The 18183-nt window shown below is 33.3% G+C and overlaps 1 protein-coding gene across 2 annotated transcripts in view; it reads left to right on the top strand.

The window, feature by feature from the left end:
* The window catches only part of LOC131682957 (cartilage oligomeric matrix protein), a 1738261-nt gene that overhangs the window by 840804 nt on the left and 879274 nt on the right, over window positions 1–18183 (top strand). The gene's annotated exons all lie outside the window — the stretch shown is intronic.

Raw genomic sequence — 18183 nt, 5'->3', positions numbered from 1 at the left:
TCAAATTAATCAAATTAATCAAATTAATCAAATTAATCAAATTAATCAAATGAATCAAATGAATCAAATGAATCAAATGAATCAAATGAATCAAATGAATCAAATGAATCAAATGAATCAAATGAATCAAATGAATCAAATGAATCAAATGAATCAAATGAATCAAATGAATCAAATAAATCAAATGAATCAAATGAATCAAATGAATCAAATGAATCAAATGAATCAAATGAATCAAATGAATCAAATGAATCAAATGAATCAAATGAATCAAATGAATCAAATGAATCAAATGAATCAAATGAATCAAATGAATCAAATGAATCAAATGAATCAAATGAATCAAATGAATCAAATGAATCAAATGAATCAAATGAATCAAATGAATCAAATGAATCAAATGAATCAAATGAATCAAATGAATCGAATGAATCAAATGAATCAAATGAATCAAATGAATCAAATGAATCAAATGAATCAAATGAATCAAATGAATCAAATGAATCAAATGAATCAAATGAATCAAATGAATCAAATGAATTAAATGAATCAAAGAAAAAATCAAATGAATCAAAGAAAAAATCAAATGAATCAAATGAATCAAATGAATCAAACGAATCAAATGAATCAAATGAATCAAATGAATCAAATAAATCAAATGAATCAAATGAATCAAATGAATCAAATGAATCAAATGAATCAAATGAATCAAATGAATCAAATGAATCAAATGAATCAAATTAATCAAATTAATCAAATGAATCAAATTAATCAAATTAATCAAATTAATCAAATTAATCAAATTAATCAAATTAATCAAATTAATCAAATTAATCAAATTAATCAAATTAATCAAATTAATCAAATTAATCAAATTAATCAAATTAATCAAATGAATCAAATGAATCAAATGAATCAAATGAATCAAATGAATCAAATGAATCAAATGAATCAAATTAATCAAATTAATCAAATTAATCAAATGAATCAAATGAATCAAATGAATCAAATGAATCAAATTAATGAAATTAATCAAATGAACCAAATGAATCAAATGAATCAAATGAATCAAATGAATCAAATGAATCAAATGAATCAAATGAATCAAATGAATCAAATGAATCAAATGAATCAAATGAATCAAATGAATCAAATGAATCAAATGAATCAAATGAATCAAATGAATCAAATGAATCAAATGAATCAAATGAATCAAATGAATCAAATGAATCAAATGAATCAAATGAATCAAATGAATCAAATGAATCAAATGAATCAAATGAATCAAATGAATCAAATGAATCAAATGAATCAAATGAATCAAATGAATCAAATGAATCAAATGAATCAAATGAAACAAATGAATCAAATGAAGCAAATGAATCAAATGAATCAAATGAATCAAATGAATCAAATAAATCAAATGAATCAAATGAATCAAATGAATCAAATGAATCAAATGAATCAAATGAATCAAATGAATCAAATGAATTAAATGAATCAAATGAATTAAATGAATCAAATGAATCAAATGAATCAAACGAATCAAATGAATCAAATGAATCAAATGAATCAAATGAATCAAATGAATCAAATGAATCAAATGAATCAAATGAATCAAATGAATCAAATGAATCAAATGAATCAAATGAATCAAATGAATCAAATGAATCAAATGAATCAAATGAATCAAATGAATCAAATGAATCAAATGAATCAAATTAATCAAATTAATAAAATTAATCAAATTAATCAAATTAATCAAATTAATCAAATTAATCAAATTTATCAAATTAATCAAATGAATCAAATGAATCAAATGAATCAAATTAATCAAATTAATCAAATTAATCAAATTAATCAAATAAATCAAATGAATCAAATGAACCAAATGAACCAAATGAATCAAATGAATCAAATGAATCAAATGAATCAAATGAACCAAATGAATCAAATGAATCAAATGAATCAAATGTATAAATTAAATCAAATGAATCAAATGAATCAAATGAATCAAATGAATCAAATGAATCAAATTAATAAAATGAATCAAATGAATCAAATTAATCAAATTAATCAAATTAATCAAATTAAACAAATTAATCAAATTAATCAAATTAATCAAATTAATCAAATTAATCAAATTAATCAAATTAATCAAATTAATCAAATTAATCAAATTAATCAAATGAATCAAATGAATCGAATGAATCAAATGAATCAAATGAATCAAATGAATCAAATGAATCAAATGAATCAAATGAATCAAATGAATCAAATTAATCAAATGAATCAAATGAATCAAATGAATCAAATTAATGAAATTAATCAAATGAATCAAATGAACCAAATGAATCAAATGAATCAAATGAATTAAATGAATCAAATGAATCAAATGAATCAAATGAATCAAATGAATCAAATGAATCAAATGAATCAAATGAATCAAATGAATCAAATGAATCAAATGAATCAAATGAATCAAATGAATCAAATGAATCAAATGAATCAAATAAATCAAATGAATCAAATGAATCAAATGAATCAAATGAATCAAATGAATCAAATGAATCAAATGAATCAAATGAATCAAATGAATCAAATGAATCAAATGAATCAAATGAATCAAATGAATCAAACGAATCAAACGAATCAAATGAATCAAATGAATCAAATGAATCAAATGAATCAAATGAATCAAATGAATCAAATGAATCAAATGAATCAAATGAATCAAATGAATCAAATGAATCAAATGAATCAAATGAATCAAATGAATCAGATGAATCAAATTAACGAAATGAATCAAATGAATCAAATGAATCAAATGAATCAAATGAATCAAATGAATCAAATGAATCAAATGAATCAAATGAATCAAATGAATCAAATGAATCAAATGAGTCAAATGAATCAAATGAATCAAATGAATCAAATGAATCAAATTCATCAAATTCATCAAATGAATCAAATGAATCAAATGAATCAAATGAATCAAATGAATCAAATGAATCAAATGAATCAAATGAATCAAATGAATCAAATGAATCAAATGAATCAAATGAATCATATGAATCAAATGAATCAAATGAATCAAATGAATCAAATGAATCAAATGAATCAAATGAATCAAATGAATCAAATGAATCAAATGAATCAAATGAATCAAATTAATCAAATTAATCAAATTAATCAAATTAATCAAATTAATCAAATTAATCAAATTAATCAAATTAATCAAATTAATCAAATGAATCAAATGAATCAAATGAATCAAATGAATCAAATGAATTCAATGAATCACATGAATCAAATGAATCAAATGAATCAAATGAATCAAATGAATCAAATGAATCAAATGAATCAAATGAATCAAATGAATCAAATGAATCAAATGAATCAAATGAATCAAATGAATCAAATGAATCAAATGAATCAAATGAATCAAATGAATCAAATGAATCAAATGAATCAAATGAATCAAATGAATCAAATGAATCATAAGAATCAAATGAATCAAATGAATCAAATGAATCAAATGAATCAAATGAATCAAATGAATCAAATGAATCAAATGAATCAAATGAATCAAATGAATCAAATGAATCAAATGAATCAAATGAATCAAATGAATCAAATGAATCAAATGAATTAAATGAATCAAATGAATCAAATGAATCAAATGAGTCAAATGAATCAAATAAATCAAATGAATCAAATGAATCAAATGAATCAAATGAATCAAATGAATCAAATGAATCAAATGAATCAAATGAATTCAATGAATCACATGAATCAAATGAATCAAATGAATCAAATGAATCAAATGAATCAAATGAATCAAATGAATCAAATGAATCAAATGAATCAAATGAATCAAATGAATCAAATGAATCAAATGAATCAAATGAATCAAATGAATCAAATGAATCAAATGAATCAAATGAATCAAATGAATCAAATGAATCAAATGAATCAAATGAATCAAATGAATCAAATGAATCATAAGAATCAAATGAATCAAATGAATCAAATGAATCAAATGAATCAAATGAATCAAATGAATCAAATGAATCAAATGAATCAAATGAATCAAATGAATCAAATGAATCAAATGAATCAAATGAATCAAATGAATCAAATGAATTAAATGAATCAAATGAATCAAATGAATCAAATGAGTCAAATGAATCAAATAAATCAAATGAATCAAATGAATCAAATGAATCAAATGAATCAAATGAATCAAATGAATCAAATGAATCAAATGAATCAAATGAATCAAATGAATCAAATGAATCAAATGAATCAAATGAATCAAATGAATCAAATGAATCAAATGAATCAAATGAATCAAATGAATCAAATGAATCAAATGAATCAAGTGAATCAAATGAATCAAATGAATCTAATGAATTAAATGATTCAAATTGATTTAAGTCATCCAGTGAATACAATGAATCAAATTAATGAAATGGATCAAATGAATAAAAAGTATGGATGGACAAAATGAATAAAGTAAAAAATAAATGAAATGCATAAATAAAACAAACGAATCAAATTAGCAAAATGAGCTGAAGTGATAAAATGAATAAAAAGTAGAAAATGAGTAGAATGCATTGATTAAAATGAAAAATTGAATAATGGTAAAAGGTTATTAATTAATATAAAGAAATAAATTGAATCAAATAAATTATTTGGACGAAATGATTAAAACTGAAAAATTAGTCAAACTATTAAAATGGAGAAACTGAACAAAATGAATAAACTGGAAACAATGAATAAAATGCATACAATGAAAACTATGAATAAAATATGTTTAATGAATGATATGAGTAAAATGCACAAAAAGAATAAACTGATCAGAGTGAATCCAAAGAATGAAACGAATAAAATAAGTAAAATGAACGCAGATGAACAAAACGAATAAAAAGATGCGGAATGAAATAATTAATTAAAATGAAATCGTCATATATTTGAAGCCAAAAACATTTTTAAATAAAGAAAATGAATAAACCGGATTGTACAAATTTGAGAACCATTGCATCAGAAAGTTTTGAAATGTTTTTGAAAATCCCATCTTCTGAGAAAAGGCTAATAAATATGCAATGGATTTTCTAGGGCTTCCATCTTTTTTTGGTTTTATTCTTTTTGTTTTCATGCTTCTTTACTTGACGGCGTCGTTTTAACATTATCTGGTGTTTCTACTTTATAGTTGGACCTTAATTAGTTATCAGGAACCTGGAACGCTCAATTTGCTTTGGAATTCGAAGTTTTTGGTTTTTGGTCGCATATTCCCGATAAAAAGATTTATGTACAGAATAGAATTTACTGGTCCAGTATTTTAACGCGCAATTGAATATAGTAAAGTGAGACAAGGTCACATGTGCTTTCAAGCCCCTTGAACAGAGAACGACAGGGAGAATGCGATTCGTGAATGAAACAGGTAGATATTTCAAAGTTTTTATTTGCATTGAAGTAAATAGTGTGAAATGTCTAGGCTATGTCGATAGCATAAAAGCCATGCATTCATTTGATTGCAATGCAGTCTCTTTCCATTCATCCTTACAGCTTTCATATTGTTTCGTTCGGAATTCTCGTGCAGGAAATATGGATAAATAAGTCCTATACAGACCAATACTGTGAAAAAGAAATGGTTCAAACTAATCAGTATATCCAGATACGGACGACGATAAGTTAGAAGACACATTGTAGTTGCATCCTCCATCGAGAGTGGGTACTTTGGGAGACTTCTTTTCCTGGATCTAATTTGTGGATATTTTTGGTCTTTGATCCGTTATTTTTCATGAAAGTTCGTACCAATACAACGAATGTGCAGCTGATACAACTCATGGTTCATTCGCCTGCGCAACGTTCCGTCTTCCATCTGCACGCCATCACAGATGGTACGCAACACCTTTCGTTCGAAAACTCCAAGGGCGCGTTGGTCCTCCACGAGCATAGTCCAGGTCTTGTGGCCGTAGAGGACCACCGATCTAATCAGCGTCTTGTAGATAATCAACTTCGTGCGGCGGCGAATTTTGTTCGACCGCAGCGTCCTTCGAAGTCCAAAGTAGGCACGATTTCCCGCCAAGATCAGTCTTTGAATTTCTCTGCTGTTATCATTGTCGTCGGTTACCAGTGAGCCCAAATACATTAATTCGTCGAGGTGAGGGAGGGTGGTAGGTTCACATTGTCGTCTCTAGAACCTTTTCCTCTCATGTATTTTGTCTTCGAAACGGTGATGGCAAGTCCAATCCTGCTGGCTTCAGTTTCCAGTCTTTGAGCATATGTTCAATAGAGATACGAATAGTTTAAATATCGCACGTGGAATGTCTCTTTTGAAAATTTTCATCGTCAAACTTTCATATTACCCAGTTAGGCCAAATATTTTTCAGATATAGCTATGAATTTCCTTAATTATAGTGTAGATACAGGCTTTGAATACAATTGAATTAAAGTTGAGTTGATGTCGCAGCAGACAAAAAATAGTTTTGTTTTCTCAAACCTTCGCAATTACAATAAAAAACTACAAGGGGCAGCTCTATGGGGTTGCACGAACTGTAGACGTAGGACTATACTACTTAATGTAAAATATTTATTTTCTTAGTACTTAGTGTGTTAGAAAAAACACCCGGACCGGTGAAGAAAAATCAAATTATAGACAATATAATCACATCTCATGTATAGAACAAGCTTTCTAGTTGCTCTCAAACAGATCCTAAAAGTTCAAACACCCATGGATAGCCCCAAGTTTGTAAATGTGTTTCGATGCCACAGGATTGTAAAATGGTTAAGGTTGGACAGAGAATGCGCAAAATTCGCAAACGAAAAATGCAGTTTTTTCCACACCGTATGTCAGATCTTCATAGAAATAAATCAGCGTATGTAGAATGTTGTTACAGTACTGCTGATTGATTTTTATGAAGATCTGACATACGGCGTGGAAAAAAACTGCTTTTTTCGTTTGCGAATTTTACCCTTTCTCTGTCCAACCTTAATATTACGTCATGAAAATTCAATTCTTCCGTGACAATTTTTTTCCTGCAAAATGCCCTGTGTGTATGCAAAACTCATGATTTGTTGGGATATTAGCATTGATCGGAAAATGCTTTCCAACGCTGCGCATTGCATACATACAGAACATTTTGTAGGTCACCAGAAGCTGTTCATTTTACCACCGCCATATGTTCATTTTACCCTCTCGCTATAAACATGTCTCATTTTTGGACATGTTTAGAAATCAAGAATCATGTTTGAAAAAATGTGTTTATGACGAAGTATTTTTACCAGATATGTACAAAACATGTCTAACAAGAAACATAAGGTGATTGTAATATCTCATTCACTTATTAGTTAGAAAGTAATGGCTTTGCTTAACGTGTTCATTTTACCGCCAGTTCCCCTACCTACCAACACATTCGTCCCAAACATTGAACCCAAGCGTACAATGCAAAATGAGTCAACGCTGATGATGATGGGTAGAGCGAAAGAGACAACTAGTACCACCACGACACTATTAGCGCATTTCACCAAAATTCCACGCGGCCTTTCCCGATTGAAAGGAACAGCCACGCTTAGCCCATCTGTCATAACATCGTGATTTTGCATAGCGAAGGGCTGAATGATTTTGTTCCAAAAAACAGCCCTGCGTTATGCAACACTTTGTGCAGGTTGATTATACCAGTTGCAAGTGGGGCCAAATCCACCAAGTTCCGTAAAATTCCTTTTAAATTACAGAATTGATAAAATTGCTTAGATGAGCTAAACTAATTAATCAAATCCTGTTTTAAAAACTGTCCTTGCGTTTAAACCAAAATGGGAAGCTTATTACTACCACTACATTACTTAATTTCAAGCGCAAATAGCAAATACATGTGCTAGTTAAACCAAAAATTTACTGGCAACATTACAGCGGCATTTAGGAAGCAGTTGGAGCGACACAGGGTAGCGTCCCTCCACAACCAGTGTAACGGACTTCTAGCTCAGCTACACTGGCTGTAAAAAACACAGCGCAGTGATCTGCTTCGCCAACCGTTCAACAGGGAACTGAGCGTGTCTGGCCAAGTCCGTTCTTTAAATAGTCGATGTTAACGTCATTCATAGAAGCGTTGCGCGCTAGGTACACCAATCCTTCGTACAGGGCTTGGGAAGCGCTATCTTCTGAGTGTTAATGCGCGATATTTTGACGAGGTTGTATATATTATCAAAAATCCTTGGGTTTATCTATTGGAATCTATTCTTAGAAGTATTTCGGGGCGATTTGTGCAAAAAATTTGAAAATTTATCGTGAGATGGCTGAATTATATGCGTTTAAAATTGGACCACTTTTCGTTACACACCATTTTTGTAGAATTTGCAGAGTGCACCCCCATATCGAAAACAAATACGTAGTCCTACGTCAAAAATATTTCAGATTGGCAGAAGATCTTATCACACAACTTAGAAATATGTAGATAGATGCGATAGAAGAGAGACAGAGAGAGAGAGAGTGAGAGAGAGAGATGGGGGGCGTGTGAGGAATGGCAAATGATGGTTAATGCAGTGACATTTTTTTTATAGGTATATTAATATGATATATTGATTTCTTACATTCTTATCATAAATAATGTAAGTAGTAATTTTTGCGCCATAACCAGTATAACCTAAATCTTGCAAAAGAGCTAAATTTTCGCTAGATTTTTGGGCTTCAAACATACAGTTGCTTTCGATGATGCCACGAGTATAATTATATGAGAAATTTTTTATCTCACTACTAGGTGAATTACTTATTGATCTGTGTATTGATATACCATCCAACATTTACCTCATGATTAAACGCAATGCCTAATCCAAGAGATAAATACAAGAACTCACTGTTTCTTCATCAACACATTATTTTGTCTTTGAAGTGAACTTATATATTGATTTTTGAGAAATAGTGAATTTATTATAAAGGTAATTCACAAAATGTTCTCAACATCGAATTCCTTGAATCACGTAGATGTGTTTTCATACCCCGATATTCAAAATCTGTTTAGATTTGCCCCTAAAACACCAGTAAAGCAATACTCTGTATGAAACAATCTCATTTTTAGTTAATGGAAATTGGTAAGCGAGGAATAAAAATACAAAATGTTTAATATATCGCTTGTGCACGGATTTATACAATCTATAGCTTGTTAGAAAAGTATTTTTACAAGATTTCTATTTATGTGCTGTTTGTGGGAAAATGTTTTAATGTTCGAAATTTATTTGCAAAAAACCTGCTGTGTTTTGACAAAATCGCCCATATCTCAGAAAGTAAACAACATATCGAAAATCAAAAATAATAGTGTCAAATGGCAACGTTAGGCCTTTCATTTGAAACTTATTTCATTAAAATAGGTTCAGCCATTGCTGAGATAATTACATGACATTTTGTACATACATACATACACACATACACACACACATACAGACATTGTCTCAATTTGACGAGCTGAGTCGATTGGTATATGAGACTCGGCCCTCCGGGCCTCGGAAAAAGTTTTAATCCACATAGTGGTGCAATTGTGCCTTTCTCATTTCTCCAAACTATGATTTATTAGCTGGTTCGTACAATATAACATTATGGAAATGTCTTTCATTCTTATTATTCTAGGTAAGTATGTACAAGAGCACCTTTTTGCATTCATCGCGGTATCGGTTTGAATCGGAGTTTTCTATGTCATTGCACTCCACAACCCGTAACTCCGGAGCTGGAAGTCGGATGGAGATGGAATTTAATATCAGTTTCCGGGGACGCAACACCTTTCATTTGAGACTAAGTTGATCAAATCGGTCTAGCCATTTTCGAGAAACCAATATAACCGTTATTCTGAATTTGGATGCTTCCGGATCCGTCGATGGTGGCCAGTGTGGCCAAAGAGACTTTGAATGACTGTTGGTGACCTAAATCTACAAATTCAACAGTTGTGTTTACATTTTGGAAAAAATCACCTTTTTACATTCATCGCTGAATTCGTTAGAATCGGGATTTGCTGCGTGATCGTACGTATCACCCTGTAATTCAGGAACCAGAACTCGGATCCACACAAATTTCAACAGCAGCTGATGGAGCTTTCATTTAAAACAAGTTTGTCAAAATCGGTTCAGAAAATTCCGAGAAACCGATGTGGACAAATCAACAAATTTTGTTTTGTAACCATACTCTTCAACTCGTAATCCAGAACAAGATGTCGGTTGAAAATGAAATTCAATAGCAACCTATGGGAATATTATACTTTTCATTTGAATCTTAGTTTGTAAAAATCGGTTCAGCCATCTCCGAGAAACCGATGTGGAAATTTTGTTAACAAATCCGCACATACACACATACATACATACATACATACATACACACATACATACACACAGATATTTTGCGATCTCGGCGAACTGAGTCGAATGTTATATGAGATTCGGCCCTCCGGGCCTCGGTTAGAAGGTCGGTTTTTGGAGCAATTGCATAACCTTTCTATATGAGAAAGGCAAAAGAATATATTTAATTAGCTTAATCAGCATGAGTTCAATGTTATCTTCATGTGATTATATTTTGAAATGTTGGTGGAATGGGTTTGAAAGTGGAGGGAAAGTAGAGTGGGAGTGGAGGATGCGTCAGAAATCCTTCATCTTATTTCGGTATACGGGGTGGATGAAGGAAATGCGGCCGTGAGGGTGGTCCAAGGGGAGGGGAGTGATGAAGGAGGGAGGTGTAAGGGCAAGGCGGTGGGGGGGGGGGGGGTTAGGTGCGGCGACGCAATACTCAACTGCATATTTTGCCTTCCATTTGAGACTTGGTTTGGGAAAATCGGTTCAGTCAGCACCGAAGAACCGATGTGACTTTAATTGTGGAATATGTCCGGAATTCCGGACTTCCGGAATCGTCGATAGTGGACAATATATTCAAAGAATGTTTGATTGGCAATCAGTGATCTAGATCTGCGATTAGAAGTGATTTGGTTACCATTTCAATAGTTTTTAGCCTCTGAGGTATTACGATTGTACCGATTTATATGGGAAATTCCAGTGTATCCTTAAGCTACCAGTACATTGTTTGTCATAAGGTGAAATATTTGATGAAGCAAAATTTGATCATATAAACGTGTTTGACAAACAAATTTGACAAGGCCAGTACACGAGATCAACTGTTTAACAAACTTTTTTCATCAAATATTTGCATTGATGCGTTACCGGACGTGACGCCTAATATTGTTTGACAAACATAATAAAACAAGTTTGATGGATCAGTACACTGTTTGTCAAATATAGTCAAACCGGCGTATACGTCAAACAGATCGCCATGCGAAAAAATTTTGCGCTATTTGAACTTCATGAATTTTCAAGAGTGCAAACACATGAAATATTTGTGTTAGCGCAGGGATGCCAAATGATTTTCCAGAAAATGTTTTATTTTTATGAATGGTCGAAGCAACTATATCGCACTCCTTTGTTCGTGACTATGCAGAGTGTGATCAAATACAAATTAAATACGCAAAGGTCCCATACAAAAGGGTAATAATTTTATGACTCACTACGCAATCAAATTTGTCTACCCTTCGTGTTGACAGGTCGAATTGTAGAAGAAAAATTAATTTGGAAGCGCTGTTCATACATGATTATATAGAGTACTTGGCAATCTGTAACTGCATTTGTGTGTTCGACGATTTGTTTTCTTCCACCAGCCACAGGTGGAGGAAAACAAATCGAAAATAGCTTTTCGGTTGGATTTTTTTTATGGTGGAACCTGACCAACCGGTATAGACTTATCCAGCTGCGTTGGTACTGTGCCGTTTTGACGTTTGGATTGGGAGGAAAACAAACCACTCTTGGGCTTAAGGGGAGGGCGGTAGTATAAAATTGCGAGATCTTGGTGTGCATATTTCAAACGTCAGATATCTACACAGTGCGTCTCATGAATAAGTTTAACAGCGACACAGAGCATTTCAACACCATTATAAATACTTCAGGCGTGCTATTTCGAACGTTTAAATTGGCTGTGTTTTATATATGTCAGCTGGAGGAAAACAAAACCCCAATTAGTGTGAGTGAAAGTAATTGCATAGAACTCTACAGTGACAAGGTCTACCTCAAACAAGTTTAGGCAGACTTCAAATGGACAAAAAATTATTAGAACGGGAATTTGAAAAATATTTAATCCTCTTGTATTGTTGGACATACACTCAGGCAACAGCGAATTTCATAGGAATATCGTATAATTTTTAGCCACAAGTATGTTTTTGGCAAGTGGTGAGGATGGTGTACGCGTTTATTGGATAGTATTTGGCGCACCAACATTAGTAGCGTAAATATCCAGCACCAGACGCATAGTCCGTTTGATGGATTCGATGGAATCGCTATCGACAGACTCTTCATCATCTCGACTTCCATGAGCTTATTCAGTACTTTATGATAAAATAACAATAGTTAACACAGGCTACGGTCCGACCAGGATGTAGAATTCAACTAGATACATTCGACAATAATACCACGCAAGACTGGCAGTATACTCAACTGCTGCATGCTTTTCAAGAGCAGCTGATTCTTGGTGAACTATCGGAAAGGATTCAAAAGAAATGGAATTTGTTTACTTTTCAGCATGTATCAAACAATTGAATTCAAATAGTTTGTACCTTTCCGATTTATTTGAGGCATGATTTTCCTGGAAAGACAAATACCAACAATATCAAAATAGCGCCGATTTTTTTTTAACGTGGCGAATTCATTATTTAAAGTCACGTAAATAAAACAATCAATCAATCAACCGAATTTGAAACCTTAACTTTTTTTCGTTTTGACAACAAATTCTGTCAAAACAAATCAGTTTCGCGTACGGCGTATTTTGCTATCCTGAATGAGCTAAGCACGTGATTTAAACTTCTCCATCAACAAGTTTGACAAACTTCTCCATCAACAAATTTGACAAACTTCTCCATCGACAAGTTTGACAAACTGCAGCGTTACGCTGTTTGAAGTTTTGACAAAGTGGTCTGTACACTGTTTGACAAATAGACAAATAATCGCTTTGACAAACACGAACAAAAAATTTGGCAAACTGTGTTTGATCAAATATTTGAAGAGCCAGTACACAGCAGTTCAAATTGATTTCACGAAAGATGTCAAATATTTGACGTTATTACAAACAGTGTACTGGTAGCTTTACTAACACCCCTGTAACTCCGGAAGCAAGAGTCAGAACCGAATGAAATTCAGCAGTAGTCAATGGTATTACTGTATCCTCCATTTGAAATCAAGTTTGTAAAAATCGGTAGAGAATTCGTTGGGGAATGGGTGTGATATTAGCTTAGGAACTTGGCGGGTTCCCCGGGGGCGTCATGAACCGTCATCGTTGGCCAATGTGGTCAAAGCTGTTTTAATTGATCATTAGTGATCCAGACCCGCAAACTAGAGTAATGTTACATCAATTTTAATATGTTTTACATCATTTGACCATCATGGTGGTACCAGTTTATATGGGAATTTGCTGTGTGACCGCATTCTTCAACCCGTAACTCCGGAACCGGAAGTCGGATCAACTAAAAATTCAATAGCAGCTTATGGGACCGTTATACCTTTCAGATGAAATTAAGTTTACGAAAATCGGTTCAGCCATCTCTGAAAAAATTGTGTGAGTTTAAATGACACACACACATACATACACACAGACATTTGCCGATCTCGACGAACTGAATCGAATAATGTATGACACTCGGCCCTCCGGGCCTCGGTTAAAAAGTCGATTTTTACAGTGATTGCATAGCCTTTCTTTATATGAGAAAGGCAAAAAGGAAAAAGATTGACTCACTATAAGTCGTTAATAAAAGCAAAACCTGTTTTAATCCACCTAGCGGTGCAATTGTGCCTTTCTCAATCATGAACACGTGAATGTTTGCGTTGTTCATATTCAGCTTTCAAATGAATATATTACATTTTATTATTATACATGACATGACAAATATACAAGAAAAAATCACTATTCGAGTTCTAAAATTTTGTAAAAGAAAAAACAGCTACATTAATATTAAATTGAAAACCTGTTTTAATCCACCTAGAGGTGCAATTGTGCCTTTCTCATTTCTCCAAACTATGATTTAATAGCTGGTTCGTACAATATAACATTATAAAAATGTCTTTCATTCTTATTACACTTGGTAAGTATATATAAGAGCACGTAACTCCGGAGCCGCATGTCGGATGGAGATGGAATTTAATATCAGTTTCCGGGGACGCAACACCTTTCATTTGAGACTAAGTTGATCAAATCGGTCTAGCCATTTTCGAGAAACCAATATAACCGTTATTCTGAATTTGGATGCTTCCGTATTCGTCGATGGTGGCCAGTGTGGCCAAAGAGACTTTGAATGACTGTTGGGGACCTAAATCTACAAATTCAACAGTTGTATTTACATTTTGGAAAAAAAAATTCACCTTTTTACATTCATCGCAAAATTCGTTAGAATCGGGATTTGCTGCGTGATCGTACGTATCACCCTGTAATTCAGGAACCAGAACTCGGATCCACGCAAAATTCAACAGCAGCTGATGGACCTTCCATTTAAAATCAAGTTTGTCAAAATAGGTTCAGAAAATTCCGAGAAACCGATGTGGACAAATCAACAAATTTTGTTTTGTAACCATACTCTTCAACTCGTAATCCGGAACAAGATGTCGGATGAAAATGAAATTCAATAGCAACCTATGGGAATATTATACCTTTCATTTAAATCTTAGTTTGTAAAAATCGGTTCAGCCATCTCCAAGTAACCGATGTGGACATTTTGTTAACAAATCCGCACATACACACATACATACATACAAACATACATACATACACACATACATACATACATACATACATACATACATACATACATACATACATACATACATACATACATACATACATACATACATACATACATACATACATACATACATACATACATACATACATACATACATACATACATACATACATACATACATACATACATACATACATACATACATACATACATACATACATACATACATACATACATACATACATACATAGATACATACATACATACATACATACATACATACATACATACATACATACATACATACATACATACATACAAACATACATACATACATACATACATACATACATACATACATACATACATACACACATACATACACACAGATATTTTGCGATCTCGGCGAACTGAGTCGAATGTTATATGAGACTCGGCCCTCCTGGCCTCGGTTAGAAAGTCGGTTTTTGGAGCAATTGCATAACCTTTCTATATGAGAAAGGCAAAAGAATAATATTTAATTAGCTTAATAAGCATGAATTCAATGTTATCTTCATGTGATTATAATTTGGAAAGGTTGGTGGAATGGGTTTGAATGTGTAGGGAATAGGGTGTTAGTAGATTGGGAATGGAGGATGCGTCAGAAATCCTTCATCTTATTTCGGTATACGAGGTGGATGAAGGAAATGCGGGCGTGAGGGTGGTCCAAGAGGAGGGGAGTGATGAAGGAGGGAGGTGTAAGGGCAAGGCGGGGGGGGGGGAGGGGCGGCGACGCAATACTCAGCTGCATATTTTGCCTTCCATTTGAGACTTGGTTTGAGAAAATCGGTTCAGTCATCCCCGATGAACCGATGTGACTTTAATTGTGGAATATGCCCGGAATTCCGGACTTCCGGAATCGTCGATCGTGGACAATATATTCAAAGAATGTTTGATTGGCAATCAGTGATCTAGATCTGCGATTAGAAGTAATTTGGTGACCATTTCAATAGTTTTTAGCCTCTGAGGTATTACGATTGTACCGATTTATATGGGAAATTCCAGTGTATCCTTACTAACACCCCTGTAACTCCGGAAGCAAGAGTCAGAACCGAATGAAATTTAGCAGCAGTCAATGGCATTACTGTATCTTTCATTTGAAATCAAGTTTGTAAAAATCGGTAGAGAATTCGTTGTGGAATGGGTGTGATATTAGCTTAGGAACTTGGCGGGTTCCCCGGGGGCGTCATGAACCGTCATAGGTGGCCAATGTGGTCAAAGCTGCTTTGATTGATCATTAGTGATCCAGACCCGCAAACTAGAGTAATGTTACATCAATTTTAATATGTTTTACATCATTTGAACAACATGGTGGTTAGAGTGGGACATGGTTATATGAAAAAAATAAAATTTCGCTCCGAGTAACTTTTTGGGTCCCATTTAGCTCCCAGAACAACTCTGCAAATTTTTAGTTCGGTCGGTGAAACTATATTTTTGCGCCCACTGTTTAGAGTTTACATGGGATTTCGTATGGGGAAAACGTCTTTTGCAAATTAATTCTTCCAAGAGTCACCCGTTACCTCCTAAAAATAAATAGATGCATGATTTTTATAGGAAATTTGTCAAGGAAACAAAGTCTAGAAGACCACGAAACGATCTGATGCTAGTGGAAAAAGTTATTAAGCAAAAACCGATTGATGCCCTGAAGATTAATGAAAATTTTACTTTTCATAGCATCACTGCTGCTGACGGTCGAATTATATACAAAATCTTTAATTTTCTCTTATTATGTGCAAAAGAAGACAATTTATCCCTGAAAACTCTTGCGAAGTGGCCAGACAGTATAGAAAAATGATTTGGAGACATTAAGAGAAGATCAAAACAAAATTGCATATAATTGGACAACCAACAACAGTGGTGCTAGAAACAATGAATATTTTATCAATCGTCAGAGCATCAATTGGTTTCAGCTTAATAACTTTTTTCTCAAGCGTCAGATCGTTTCGTAGTTTTTGAGAATTTGCTTCTGTGTTAAATTTCCTACAAAAGCCACACAACGGTTTATTTTTAAGAAGCAATGGGCGACTCCTGGAGGAATTATTTTGTGAAAGTTAATTTTCCCATATAAAATCCCATGTAAACTTTAAATAGTGGGCGCAAAAATATAGTTTCAGGGATCAAGCTAATAATTTGCACAGTTGTTCTAGGACCCAAATGGTACCCAAAAAGTTGCTCGGAGCTGGAATCTATTTTTTGTCCCACCCTAATGGTGGTACCAGTTTATATGGGAATTTGCTGTGTGACCGCACTCTTCAACCCGTAACTCCGGAACCGGAAGTCGGATCAACTAAAAATTCAATAGCAGCTTATGGGAGCGTTATACCTTTCAGATGAACCTAAGTTTGCGAAAATCGGTTCAGCCATCTCTGAGAAAATTGTGTGAGTTTAAATGACACACACATACACACACACACATACATACACACACAGACATTTGCCGATCTCGACGAACTGAATCGAATGGTGTATGACACTCGGCCCTCCAAGCCTCGGTTAAAAAGTCGATTTTTACAGTGATTGCATAGCCTTTCTTTGCATGAGAAAGGCAAAAAGGTGCGAAATCGGCAGTCCCAAAAAGTCGATTTTCATAAAAAAAAATTTTTCGAGATAACATAAAATCTCAACGTTTCATGCATTTTAAATATGTTTGGCATCAAAAACGAATTTGATTTCTGAAATTTCATGGGGTCCCCACTTTGAAAAAAAAATTAGTTCCGGCTTATATGGGAATTTCATATGTGACCGGATGGATTAGTCTATATTTCCTGACGCATCCAAGCGATCCGTACGAAATTTTATAGACATCTGTGGGGATATTATAGCTATCATTTGGGACAGTGTTTGTGAAAATCGGCCCAACCATTTCCGGGAAACTGATGTGAGTACGTCAATTTTGAAAGATGGCCGCTTTTCCCGGGCACTTCCGGAACCGTCTATGGTGGTCAATGTAGTGAACGAAAGTTTGGTTGGCCGTCGGTGACCTAGAACAGCAAATTTAAGTTGTTTGAGAGACATTTTAGCGAAATTTTTACCTTTTTTGCTTTCATCGGAGTATCGGTTTGAATCGCAATTTGCTATGTGATCGCACGCCACAACCTGTAACTCCGGAACCGGAAGTCAGGTCGGGATGAAATTAAATAACCATTTACGAAGGCGGAACACCTTTCATTTGAGACTAAGTTTGGTTGAATCGGTTCAGCCACCTCCGAGAAACCGATGTGACTGTTATTCTGAATTTGGATACTTCCGCCGGGGCTTCCAGAACCGATGATGGTGGCCAATGTGGCCAAAAAGACTTTGAATGGATGTTAGTGACCTAATACTACAAATCGAAGCAGTT

Source organism: Topomyia yanbarensis, chromosome 2 (genome assembly GCF_030247195.1).
Source record: "Topomyia yanbarensis strain Yona2022 chromosome 2, ASM3024719v1, whole genome shotgun sequence".
NCBI lineage: Eukaryota > Metazoa > Arthropoda > Insecta > Diptera > Culicidae > Topomyia > Topomyia yanbarensis.
The sequence above is the reverse complement of the archived record's forward strand: the minus strand, read 5'-3'. Positions and strand labels throughout refer to the sequence as shown.